Here is a 13,143-nt window from a genome sequence, read left to right as displayed (position 1 = left end):
CATAATAGGATTGCAGACACAATTTTTTCTTGCTTGCCTCTGTCCCACTGCATTGTTGTCTTTCCCCTCACAACCCACCTGGTTTTATTTCACATCAGCTCCACAATTTTTAATCAAGCCAAACTCACCAATCCCCTAGAACTACAGGAAGAGCTGTCATGTATGCTACCTGGGCAGGTTATGGTTGTCACACATGGCTCCCTCTGCCCTGAGCATACACATCCACCCCTTGCTAGTGCAGCAGCTTGAAACCCAGCCCAGAAAAGCCCCATTTCCTGCTCCTCCTCCCACCCATCACAAGGCACCAGGGCTGAGATCCTGGGCACAGGAATAACCTATGGAATAACCATCAGACAGCACCACACAGCTGCTGAGCTGCCTCAGCTCACACATGGCTGCACAGGCTCCTCTACCTGACAGCAAACACCTGGGGCAAAGGCTGTCTCTCTTCTGGGCAAACAAGGAGCAACTGTTGGGCTCCCATGGGGCAGCATCAGTGCATGGCCACCTACTTGTAGACACACCGGTGGGTCTTGCTGGTGGCTGACAGCTGGGATAGGAAGAGGTTTCCTATCTGCCTGAAGCTACACAAAGAAGGAACCTAGTGTTTTACTACAGGATCAAGTCTAAATCACTGCCACAACGGCCTTCAAAGTTGCTACACGATGGACTGGTAATGAATGCAAAAACACTCAGGCTCTGAGGCCACCAGCAGGACTGCAGCACCAAATCAAAGAAGCCTTTGAGGACTTGGATTTGGGAATTAAAGCAGCTTGCCATTCCTCAAAATAGCCCTTCCTTGAAGTAGTCTCTTCTGCCAAGGCAGCAGCCAGTTTGATGCAGTTTTTGACATTAAAAAATTCCCGAGAAGTTTTGGCAACTGCCTTTTTGTCACCTCAGTTTCATTTCAGGAAGCCCTGAGTCAGAATACCTCCCCCAGCGAGAAAGGGCAAGAGGAAACTCTGACATTTCAGGTCCTCTCACATCAGGCAGGAGAAGCACCAGCAGCTGTGGGCATCACCAACCCCTCAGGAGCAGCCAGGACCACCCCAATTATAGCTGCACTTGCACAAGGCGTTCTCACCCTTGGAGAATCTGGAGCAAAGGAGCTGCTGGGCTCTGTGCACAGGGAGCAGCCACCCCTGCAGCAAGGCCCACTTGGAGGGATGGGCTGGGGCTCACTAGCAAGGCTGATCTATCACACAGGGCTTCACTCCCCCACACCACCAGCCTGCAGGAACTCCTCTTATACCGGAAGCCTCTCCCCCCACTCCTATGCAGTCAGAGAAGTGCAGCAGACCCCTTGAGAACCAGGGAAGGGCTGTGCCTTTACCTTGTTTCAAACGGCTCACCACGGCTTCTCCACACAGCTGTGGTTTAGCACTGTTCTACAGCAGCTGCTGAGCAGAAGTCCTCTCTAATTAAAAGAGCTTCCTTGGGGAATAGGCAGATTCACTGCACAGCTCAGAGAGCTCTTTAGCTATTCTGTGTGCATAGCTGCAAGCCAGCATCAGAAAGGGACCTGAATGCAAAGAAGAGTCCAGCAGCTTCTCAGACTGTTGGGAAAATACATTTAGGCAACTGGAGTTTTATCTGGTCCTTCCGCCCCTGAAAGACTCCAGAGATGAGCATAACTAGAATTCCTGCCTGCCTTTTAAGTCCCAGTTTCTTCAAACATGCAGCACAGATGCAGCAGAATAGCTCCCGTATCTGTTTGGTCAGCGCAAAACACAAGGCAGCAGCAAGAGCAAACAGCCTTGCTAGCCTGCAGGTCAGCAGTCTGTCTCCTTAATCTGAGTCTTGCTCTGCTTCTGTGCCTTACAGGGCGCCTAGCTCCACGACACAATAAAGGGAGTGAGGGGACCAAGAGGCTGAGGAAGCACACTGGGAAGTTGAGGACATTCCAGCAAAGCCACTCAAGACTGACTCATTACCAGCAACTTCAATCCACAACAGACACATGACCAATTCCACAGCAGGCAAGAGGACACTTTGTGCCATAGCACCACATGAAAGAAGCCCCAGAACCAATGCAGCCCTAGAGACAGTGTCCTGTTACCACAGCACTCAGAACAGCACCTTTTTATGCAAAGAGTACTCTACAAATTAATTGATTACAAGCAGAGAGGAGAGGAGCAGAGCAGTCTGCATAGCAACTTTCGAAAGCAGCCATAGCTCTGGGGACCAAAGTCCAAAAAACCCCTTGACACTGTCACCACTGAAAACAGAACTTCTTTTCAATTTCTTTCCACACACATTCCAAGTAATACTAAGTAAGCCATTTGCATGACCAAAAAGAAATCAGAAAAAAATCATATAGGAAGGGAATAAGACACTCCCAACACAAATATTTTTTCCTCTATTACTAGAACACTTACAAACTGAAATGCCACAAAAGGTATAGAAACCTCCCTGGAAAGGTCCAACTAGACTAAGTTAGTACACATAATCTATGTAATTTAGACTTTGCAATTGATTCCCAACAAAACTCCTTACCATCTATCACAGGAGACATACCAGCTCTGGGCATTTAGGATTTGTATATTCTTATATTATGAGATGACAGTAGCAGCCCTTGAAGTCCTAGTCAAGTGCCAAAGATGCCCTTTCCACACCTGCCCTGCATGCTGTTCCAGAAGCCCAGCACCAATACAGCTTTTAAGGCATGGCCCCACAGCAACCCAATGCACAAAACCCCAGAACCAGGTTGCTCAAACCTGTGCCAGTCTGGTGTACCAGCCCAAGAAAAACCAGCATCCTGGAGCAGCTTACTTTTAAAACTAGACAGACAAGGTGCTGCATGAAGCCTCTCCTGTAGAGGCAGGAGCTGAGGGCATCACATTCCTCTGTAGTCCCTTGAACCCTCCTGGAGAGGGCACAGAAACCTCATGGATCACAGAGGCAGTGACCCAAGCAAGGTGCTGGAGAAGAACATGTTTAGATCCAGTGACTATAACCCCGTTTCCAGAACAACTCTGGGAAACAGCCTCCTTCGTTCCCAACAGGTATAGCTACTTTACAGCATGTTCAGTCCCTGCTGTGCAAACCCCTCTGAGATAATTCCTTTCCTTTCCCAAACTACCTCCTTGGCAATGGGAACAGGAGGGACCAAGGGCAGTTCCCAACTCCAGCTGTGGGACGACCAGCTTAGCTCAAGGTGCATGGCTGCAGCTCTGACAGCTCATCTGCTCTTTTGCTTGCATATGAGAGACTGAAGCAGATTTGTTTTGCCTACAAAGGGAACTCCCCATTATATAACTTCAAATCTTCAGGCTGCTGGATATCCTAATGTATACAGCTCGTCCCAGATCAGCATTTCTCCAGTACACATGGCCATGGGATTATCATCATACTGGAAGAGATCAGCAATCTGCTTACAGCTCAGTAACAATTTTGTAGTAAAGGGTAAAGCGCTTTCATGCTGCACCTGCCTCAAGGCTGTGCTGCAAAGCAAGCAAAATCAGCAGGCCAGCAGCATCCTGAACAAATTTCACCCATACTTCGCCTTTTGTGCAAGGTTCTTCCTCTAGTCCTTCTCAGCTCCTGAGTTCCTTAAAGACAGTCAGGGCACTTACCACACCAGCAACTTTCAGATATTAAGTACATGCACTGGACTTTGGTTTGACTTGCTTTTAAATGGTGGTGTCCCACTAGGTGGTGTCCCAGTTCTGAAGCTCCACCAAGGAGACAAAGAACTAGAGCAGTCAGCCAGACAGGCTGTGCACGCACCTCTTCCCACAGGACAAAGCCTGTCCCCAGCTTAGTCTCCTTCCCTTTCTCCTGTATTTACTTTGGATGAGCCACAAACCACCCAGCTTCTCTGTGCTCAAACAGACACATGCTTGGGTTCAGAGCTGGCAGTTTCCAATCCCTGTTCCCATCCCCACAGGCTACTGTTTTATTCCCTTTTTCTTCTCTGAGCAGCCAGACAGTCCCTTCTTTAGAGCTGCTCACAGAAACGCCTCATCCTTCTTCCAGAAAATTAGCTAGCTCTGAATCTGACAGCGCACACAAAAAGTGATTTAAGCAATCTCCACTACACAGTTCCTTTGCTTCACTTATCACCCCATCTAGACTGAAGTCAGCCATTAACTGCTTCAGTGTTTCCAGGCCCTGATAGCCCAGAGAGCTTTCAGCAAACAGGCTGTGCCACAGCCAACCAGCCGTCAAGGAACTGCTGGCGCTGACTGTGCCTCCTGTATTATTCCTTTCACCATGCCAAGACAGCCTGTCATTTTTAGCCTTTCCTCCATTTCATTCCCTCTAAGAATACAGAAGAGCCAAAAAGACACAGAGGTGGTTAGGTAATGATTGCATCTCATTAGACAGTTCTAAAGGAAAGGTGGCTCACTCAGCCATCCCTTCATACATCTGTCATTAATCAGTGGCCTGTAGAAAGCTCCAATCCCACATTCCTCCAACAGATGCATTAGTGCAAGGACACAGTTTATTTCTTTGCCCATTAAAGCTCACAAGGACGTGGTGGTGGGTACGCTACAGGGCCCAGCTACCCCTTTGCTGCACAAAAGGACTCCAGGACTCTGGATGGCATGATCCGTGTGCAGAGACAAATGAAGGCAGAGAGGGAGAAGAAGGGGATACAGATGTCATACTCCTATTTTAGAGAGGTGAAGTTAAGGCACTCCAGGGTGAATGCCATAATTCTTGGCAGTAATAAGTTGGCTTTGGTGCACATAAGTTTTTCCACAATGGAAACCGAGGAGTAAGTGCAAGAAGGCTGTGGCTCCAATCACCCCTTGTTACACAGGCCCACTGGAAATAACTGCAACCTCCTCCAGCCTTCCAAGCTACTCAAACAGAGCCTGAGCCCCGACAGAACCCACTCCCTCTAGCACTTCCCACTCACTGGCCAAGGGAAACCAGACCAGGAAAAAGGTGGCTGCCATGCCACAGGCACCTTTAAAGTGGAGCAGTAATTACTGCTTCAGAGAGCATGATCCAAGCCCCAGCACCCCCCTGGCATTCCCATAAGAGACCCTATCCCATCAGTGCCCAAAGGTCTTTGTGGCAATGCTTTTGCTTGCGCGGTGTGCTTCCTGCTGCAGCAATGCCAGCAGGCACCAAGAACCACAGCCACAGTGTGAAAAGTGCCCTGGGGCCTGTGGTTACAAGAGGTCTCAAAACTCCCACCTGCATCCCTATGACTTAAACATCTAGTGGATGAACACCTGCAGTCCTGAACGGACCCTTACTGCCTTACAGCTTTGAGACCAGGACACAGAGTGACAGAAGAGTGGTAAAACCTACCCTTGGTTACAGTCAGATGGGAAATTTCATGTGAAACCACCCCTTGCACTTCAAAGAGCTTGAAGCAGAGCAGCTTGAGCAGCAGGGACAAGAAAACCTCCATGGAGCTGTGGAAGGCCTCATTAGAGCATTTCCTGCACCAGCTTACAGTTGTAGGTCACACTACACCTGCCTGTCACCCGAGAACTAAAATAGAGACAATAACAGTAATGAAGAGAGTCCAGATGAGCCACATCATTAAAGCTGCTAAATCCTCTTAGGGGAGGAGCTTCCATGCAACAGGACAGAGATTGCCCACAGGGAGGGCTCTCTCCAGGCGCTCAGCTTGCGTCTTGCTCTATTTCTGTCACATACAGGTAGGAAGCTGAACAAACACTGCAAGACTTCACCCAGCCCTGCAGCACAGGGATGAGAATGCCATCTCAGTGGCCCCCAGAGCTCTTGACAAGGATGGAGAAATGCAGCCAAAGAGGGGTTTAAGTCCAAAGAGGCTACCCCAAGCAAAGATATTCTGACAGCAAGATCCTTCTCTGAAAGGGATGCTAAATGACACAATGTTAGGAGTAAGGTGAGGCTACTCACTCCTCTAAGCCATTCCAAATTCACACACAGGCTTGCAGAGCAGTTGGCAAAGGTTCCTCTTACCTGTGTGGGCTGCCCAGCACGAGCAAACACCCAAGGATTTTTTTTTTTTTTTTTGGTAAAGAAGCACAACTACAGCTCTAGGAATTCTGCTCCCACCAAAGGACCAAAAACAAATGTAAATGTTAAAAATCACCTCACTGTTGCAAGAGTTTCTGCTATGGAACACTGGCAGGTCTTCCGATGCCCTTGCAGTGACACCACAGAACAGGTCACTGACTGTACCACCCAGTGCCCTTCTGTCTCATTAACACTTTCTTCCCACTTAGTGCCCATGAAGTATTTAGTAAGAGCTGAGTAATTTGTCATTTTTACAGTTTGTCATCTGCTTCACATCAGCATACAGCAGCACACTACTGAGACTACTCCTCTCACTATACACCTCCATCTAGATTTTCAGAGCAGTGTTTCTACACTTTGACCTTGTGGTCCACCAAAATTATTCTAACCACAGGCTTCTGCTTGACGGTTCCCATGCAGTAAGCAAGCTTCACAGCAGGAGGCTCACATCTCAGGCCTTGAAGGGGATTTTTCTTAAGCCCAAGATGTCTAAAAAAGTAAAAATTAAAAAAAAAAACCCAACAAAAAACCTATGGAGGGGAAGTATCACTGATGGCAGATTTCAAGACAGCACTCTCCAGCTGTTCACCCTCGCTTGCACAGAAGCACACGGGTGTTGTCGGAAGCTAAACAACTCAGAGGCCTCACAAGCGGCAGGATCTGTTACATCCCTGCGAACCTCCACCCTCAACAGCAGCTCAAACACCTCCAAGAGCAGCTCTTCTCCCCAGCCACTACCTCTGGGAGCACTGCAATAGGACACTCTCCCTCCCTTGCACAGCTAGTAAGTTTCAAGCTCTCCTCTTATACACGATATGCCAGAGCTTGTCCAAGACATAGGAACATTTTATCCCAAACTAGCTTTACCGTTTACTGAATCCAGTATTTGGATCCCAGGACGGTTGGGTTTGGGTTCTTGATTTCTTATTTTTTTTGTACCAAACACCCCATCTTACATGAAAGTATTCACAGCAGAACTTTAATGCTCTGGGGCAGAATCAGCATGCCAGAATCAGCAACAAGCCGCTATCCCCTTACCCTCCTTGTCAACAGATTTGTTACCAGTCACATTGCAAATACAATTCGCATTTAAAGCATCTATCCAGCTGTTGAACTGCAAACGCTGCTCTGAACTGCTCACAGGGATCTTAAAAAGGAAGGAAGGAAAAAGGGACACAGCAGGCTGGGCCAGCACCAGATTTCTGTAGTCGTAATAGGGTAAGATCGCTACGGAAGCATCTAATCCACATCCTGGAAATCAATCAAGACAGAGCCGACTGAAGCCAGCTGTATGCCCAGTGTCATCGGCAGGCAGCAGAGGCACTCGGCCGATATCCCCGCACAGCAGCAACCCGCCGGGCCAGCCGGACCCGCTCCTGCAGGCACCGTGTTTGCTGCACCTGGCGCGGTCTCAGGTCGCACAGCAGCTCCGCCAGGGGATCACAGCTCAGCCCCCTCGAGAGCGTGGAGGGGCGCGCCTGGGGGCGCCCAGCAGCGGGGACTGGCGCCCCGAGCGGCTCCCGCGGCCCGGGAGCGGCGCGGGGGTGCCGGGGCTGCCGGCCCCCGAGGAGCTGCCGAACCGCAGTGGGGGCTCCCGCCCCGGCCACCAGAAAGCCCCGCAGAACACCGCTGGGAAGTCCCCGCCGGGCACGGCTCCCGTCCCGCCACGCCGAGACCCCCGGGTCGAGGGGAGCGGGGTGTCCGGGCGCGGTGGAGGGAACCCCGGCCCGCGCCTCGCCCGCCCGTGCCGCCCCGCTCCCCGGCCCCTCTGGGGCAGGCGGCCGCGGCGCGCCTACCTGCTCCGCTCGGCGGGCTGGGCACGGCTCAGCTCGGCACAGCGCTCCCCCCTCCGCCGATGTGGCCCCGGGGCGGAGCCGGCGGCTGCGCTGAGCCGGCCCCGGGGCGGACTCTGCCCGGCCCCCGCCGGGCGCTGCGCAAGCCGGCGCCTCGCCCGGGCCCGCTGTGCCCGCGGCCGTGGGCTCTTGCAGCGCTCGGCGGTGCCGGTCCGAGCCCGTGCTGCTCACTCCTCACACCGAGCCTCGAGTTTCCCACTGCCCACCTGTGAGGCCTCGGCCGCTGCCTTCTCCTCTCTCCTCGAGCCCAAGCCAGCCCGCTCCCCGGGGCAGGTGGCCGGGCAGCGCTGGGGCCCTTTGCCCTGCTCGCTGCACTTGCCGTGAGCCGTCTCCTCCCACGAGCCCCTGCCTGGCCCGCCCGGGAGGTGCGACATGCGCACGCACAAACACCCCTTAAAGCCTTCTAAGGCCGCTCGCAGCTTGTCTGCTGCTGCGAGACGCGCGCTGTGGCTCCCTGCCCAGTGAAAGCAAGCCTGATGACCCACCGAAAGATTTTTCCAGTGGGCTATTTCGCTGCCCCAGTGAATCCTGTAAACATCAACCCGGCTGCACATTGTTTCCCCTCCAAACCCCGTTAAGCTCTTGTTTGCCCCAATGCCTCCAGCACTGTGAAGATGGTGTGGTGTTTGCATGCTGTGGCTGCTGTTTGCTCTGCTGACCAGTGCCACTGCATTGTTTCCATGGGCTTCTCTGTTTTGTGTAGAGTATCCGCTCTGCGCAACAGGCAGCAAGCTCAAATCACCAGCTCTTTGTTCTTGGCACGTGGCATAATTAGCCCAATGGGATCCTGCCTCTTCTCTACTGGCAGAACGCAAATAAAAATAAAAGTGATAAGGCAATCTAACAGTAACAACGTGATTCTCTGTAAATCCTCATTTCACAGTTGCTGGAACCAAACCTATCAAGCCAATCCTAACATGAAGGAAGATCAGGAGGTCCCTCACCCTTCTGAGAAGCAACATTCTTTCTTCACCTTCATGTATTCTGCTGTCCTGGCAGGAGGAGGACCAGCCAACTCATGCAGCTCAAGGTCTCAGTCCTCATTCCTGGGGGCAGCAAAAACCAGTTTGGCTTTTGTGCTGAGACAGGTGTACCATGGCCACCTTACTCTCTCCTAACAAGATGCCTCTTGGTCCTCTTTCTGTGTCTGAAGGCTGATTCCTTACTATGCCACCACCAGGCTTCAAAGAAAATAATTTAAAAGGTCCTTTTCTGGGCTATGCTTTATTCATTGCATTTACTTGACTTTCATTCTGATATTAAGAGCCCCATCCAGTCCAAATTTTTCCCTGCAGCTCCCAATCATTTCCTCTGGTACCAGGATTAAACACATCCTTCTTCCCTTTTTCAGCAGTGGCACTCAGCAGCCTTCCCACTAGCCTGTATTTTATCCTGTGGACATATTTTCTGTCAGGATGAGCATGTGGCCGTGTAATGGGCAAGGCCAGGCCACATAACAAGTCCTCCTTCACGCACGGATAGCGTGAGGCAGGAGGGGCCCTGGGAGGAGGCTGCACCTGGAGAGCAGGTGTCACTTGCTGAGTACCACGCACATTGTGTGCAGCACCCTGGGCTCCACATCCTCCTCCGTGCCACCAGCAGGTAGCTGCAGGCTCATCAGCTGGCCTCAGGGCTTGGCTGGGGAGAGGGGATGGAAGTGCAGGTGCTGAGGCAGAAGAGGGACATTAAGGTGGAAGTGAAATTACTTGCTCTGCAAAGGGATTTTTGTGGGTGTGGTCTCACCACCCCTATTTCTGCAGCTGCTCACAGAATAGCAGGCTATCCATGGCCTGCAAGCTGTCTGATTTTGCTCAGGCTCCTTCCTCATACCAAAAAAATCGTAAGGCCAGTTGTTGGTGTCTAAGACAAGGACAAATTATGCTTGAGAATTATGTGGGGCAATATCTGAAAGCTCATTTACAACCAGTCTTGGGGATTGTGTCTTTCTGGAAATCAGCAGCACTCCAGCATCTCTTTTCAAGCAGAATTAAGCTTCATTAAAAGCACTTCTACTCTCAAACAAAATATTGAGTACTTTTTCTTTACCTCTTCTCTATCTGTAATAGTCTTTGTCTTTAATTCAAACATCTGCTCAGGCTTATGCCTGTACTCTGTAAGCCAGAATGCTTACCTATAAAGATACAAGGGTCGGTGGGGCAGGTGAAATAGCATCTGGCTGTTCTTATATTTAGTCTTCCTCATCTCTGTGCCAACAGATTATCCAAGCCTACAGGTACTGAGCATGTAGCTTGTTTCTGATTCTTACAAAAATTGTCCTACTTTGAGGAAGGAAGCCTGGGCTCAAAATATTTCCCCTGAGGATTAGTGCAAAGGCTGTTTCTTAAAGAAAATAGGTTTAAAATAAAAAGTGATTAAAGGTGCAGTGCAAATGGATTGTGCCAGCAGCTCTGTGCCTGAATTCATTTGTGTCAGAGGCTTTGAGGACAGGATCCATGTTAGCAAGGGCAGTGTGGGAGTACATATGCATCAGTGACTGCATGCATAACTGGTTATGCTCGAGTGCTGCTCGGATATGAACCAGTGAGTCCAGAAAAAGCATTAAGTCTGTACCACTGCATTTGCTGAGAGAAGGGAATAGGTTTTAAAAAAGAGCTTCCAAAGTGCCTGAATTTTATTAGAAAGTCTGACGTGAATCATGCTCTTGAGAAGGCTTGCAACAGCGACTTGGCAGCAGAGGAGAAACAGATCTACTGCGATGTTGTAGCTAAGCTGTGCACAGATGGCAGACTAAAAGCCCAAGTATAAACAGCATCTTTTACAATGTACACATCAGGCTGGATTCTCAGCTAGTGATTAGACAAAAGTGCTTGTAAGAAAACACCCAGGCTGGAGAAACCCACCATTATGTGGCATGTAAGGCCGAAAACTGAATACCATTTCAAAGGCAGCCAGAGACCAGCCAATGGGTCATTGAGCCAAGCAATCTGTTTTTGCCTTGGGCCATCTTCATTTCAAACACAACAACCATTCCCTGTCAAATGAATACTTTCTTTTTAGGAGGAATTAATCTCTGTACCAAATCAAGTCATGGCCTATTCTGTGGGTAAACAAGGGAAGTCTGCACAGGAGTCCAAGTCCCTGGGATGCAGCTTCATACAGGTTCTGATTCATTTGTACACAAGGTCTGTTTCCTCAGGCACAAGGGAATACTAATGCTCTGCACAGAGCTGGCTAGCTGTGCTTTTATGGCTGCTTGCAGCCTTGCCCAGGGTCGTGAGAAGCTGCACAGTCCCCACTGCTTTGCAATGAAAAACACAAATATGGCATGGGTGGCTGCTAATTATGGGTGGCTGCTAATGATGGAGGGAGCTACGGCCCCTCATTCTCTGTTAGTAGACACATGTCTGGCTGGGTAGGGGCCATCCTGGAACAGCTGGATGCAAGCAAGAAATTGCCACCATTTTATGTATAGGCATTTTTTGTATATTCATATCTCTCTGAAGCTGGGATGAAAGGTCTCAGGGTTGTTTGACTGCAGGCTGCAGAGTGGAAGGTACCAAACTTCTTTTCTTTAGTCTCAAAGGATCTCTGAGAATAAAGGGTTTGAGTTGCAGCTGGCACAGATTGCTGTGCTGTGCCACATACACCACAAGAAGGAAATTAGTCTTTGGCATTAGGGGGAACAGAGAAACAGGAAGACACGTGGATTTCTAGTGTTTGCATATCTATTTCCCTTAAAAAGTCTTTGAATTGGCCTCACATTACTGTGACTCTAAGAGAGGAAGGATTTATTTCCTGATAGGGCCAAAACATTGAGTGGTCCAGGTGATACAGTGACAAGGACTGTAATTATCAGTACAAACTGCCTAACTTTAAAAAAAAAAAGTTCTTTCAAAGTTGCTTTGACAAGGAGAAGAGACTTCAAAAATAGAGCAAAGAATTGCTGAGGGGGAGGGGGGAGTGTGTTTCTGTTTAAACTCCAAGTGAAAAACAAAATGACCAAACAATGTAGAGTTCATGGTTAGTGTCTGTTTGATAGCACAGTATAAAATAGAATGCAAAGCACAATCTAAAATTTCAAGTCTAATTTGAAGTGTGTTCATTTCACTGTAAGTGGAATCTTCTTTTATTTGTCCCAAGCTGTGATTTAGTATCAGATTAATTATATAGAAAGAATAATGGTTAGAGTGAACAGCCATAAAAGTGCAGTGGTTGCTGAGGCTTGTGGTGCAAGAGGGGATTATTTTAATTTATATTAGGGAAAGACATGTTTATCAAAAGGTATGTTTTCAGGACTAAAATATTTTTCATATTCTGTGGTTTAGGACTTCGAAGTTCACGGCAGCTTTAGTAAACTGATCTTAGTTTCCTGATGACCAGTTGCCCTCCCCTGGCTGAAATGAGAAATGCAGGCAATTGAAGTTTTCCAAAAGTTGGACTTGGATAAGCTAAAAGTAAACTGTTCTGCCAGAGGCATCATATAACTGGGAAGCAGATTTGTCTATAGGGTTATTTTGGATCCTGGTATGGGTCCCTCACTGCTGACTATTACAAAGGTGACTGCAATTCCAAACTTGGTATTTTGAGACAAAATATTGATCCCCCTCAAAAAGTGCTGGAAAATCCAACACACAGGGATGTGTTTCCTAGGCACTAGATTTGGGGCTATTGAACTCTACGTTTTTGTGATCTGTTAAGCAGTAGCATGTTAAGTAGATCTGTTAAGTATGGAAGCATGTGCCTCCATACTTGTTGGATAACTGTCTGACCCTTGAGAAGGGAAATTTGCTGGAACAAATTTCCAAGATTTACCATCCTGTGCTTTCCATAATTTTTCCCTTTTAAAAAAGGGAAGCAAATCTCGGAGGGTGTGTGAGCAGGTCACAGATGTCTCTGGACTGAGAAGAATCCACAACTGTTGCCATGGGCTTGCTCATTTGAGGTAGATAAGACAGAAAATTACTGGAAGGGTTTCAGAAATGCATCCCACTCACTAAGGGGCTCTTGCTGAGCTCATGGGTGTGCCTGGGCTAACAACATCTACAAAGCAAGGCTTCAGGAAACTAGGTGAATCTAGGACTTAACCCAATTTTACTATCCTCATTGTGCCTTTTGCAGTCACTTTGGCAACCAGATATTAATTTCAAAGAAGTGGCATTCAGGCTCAGTCCTTTTAAAGACCTGTAGATATGGATGAACACCTGAAGAACGTGACTGTATTCCTGAGGCTTCTATAGTAGACGCCAACAATTTTTCTTCCTCTTACACAGCAGTATCCTGCTTTTTCTGGTGTGCTCTCTTTCCTTAGAGATACAAGGTGTTTTGTTTGTGTCTTTTACAGGTATGCTGATTTTGGCTG

At 48.9% G+C, this 13,143-nt stretch overlaps 1 protein-coding gene across 3 annotated transcripts in view; it reads right to left on the bottom strand.

Moving 5' to 3' along the window:
• CD82 (CD82 molecule) overlaps positions 1–8,327 on the bottom strand; it is a 39,362-nt gene extending 31,035 nt beyond the window's left edge. Inside the window, exon 1 of one of the 3 annotated variants that reach the window (XM_030950378.1) lies at positions 8,309–8,327. The gene's annotated coding sequence lies outside the window, so the exon portion shown is untranslated. Of the gene's footprint in view, positions 1–7,766; positions 7,844–8,029; positions 8,137–8,308 lie in introns of those variants that run through there. The other 2 variants (XM_030950377.1, XM_030950376.1) reach the window with 2 other exon arrangements.
• Positions 8,328–13,143: the final 4,816 nt, after the last annotated feature.

This window comes from Camarhynchus parvulus, chromosome 5 (assembly GCF_901933205.1).
Source record: "Camarhynchus parvulus chromosome 5, STF_HiC, whole genome shotgun sequence".
In the NCBI taxonomy this organism is placed as follows: Eukaryota; Metazoa; Chordata; class Aves; order Passeriformes; family Thraupidae; genus Camarhynchus; species Camarhynchus parvulus.
This window is presented reverse-complemented; position numbering and strand designations above follow the sequence as displayed.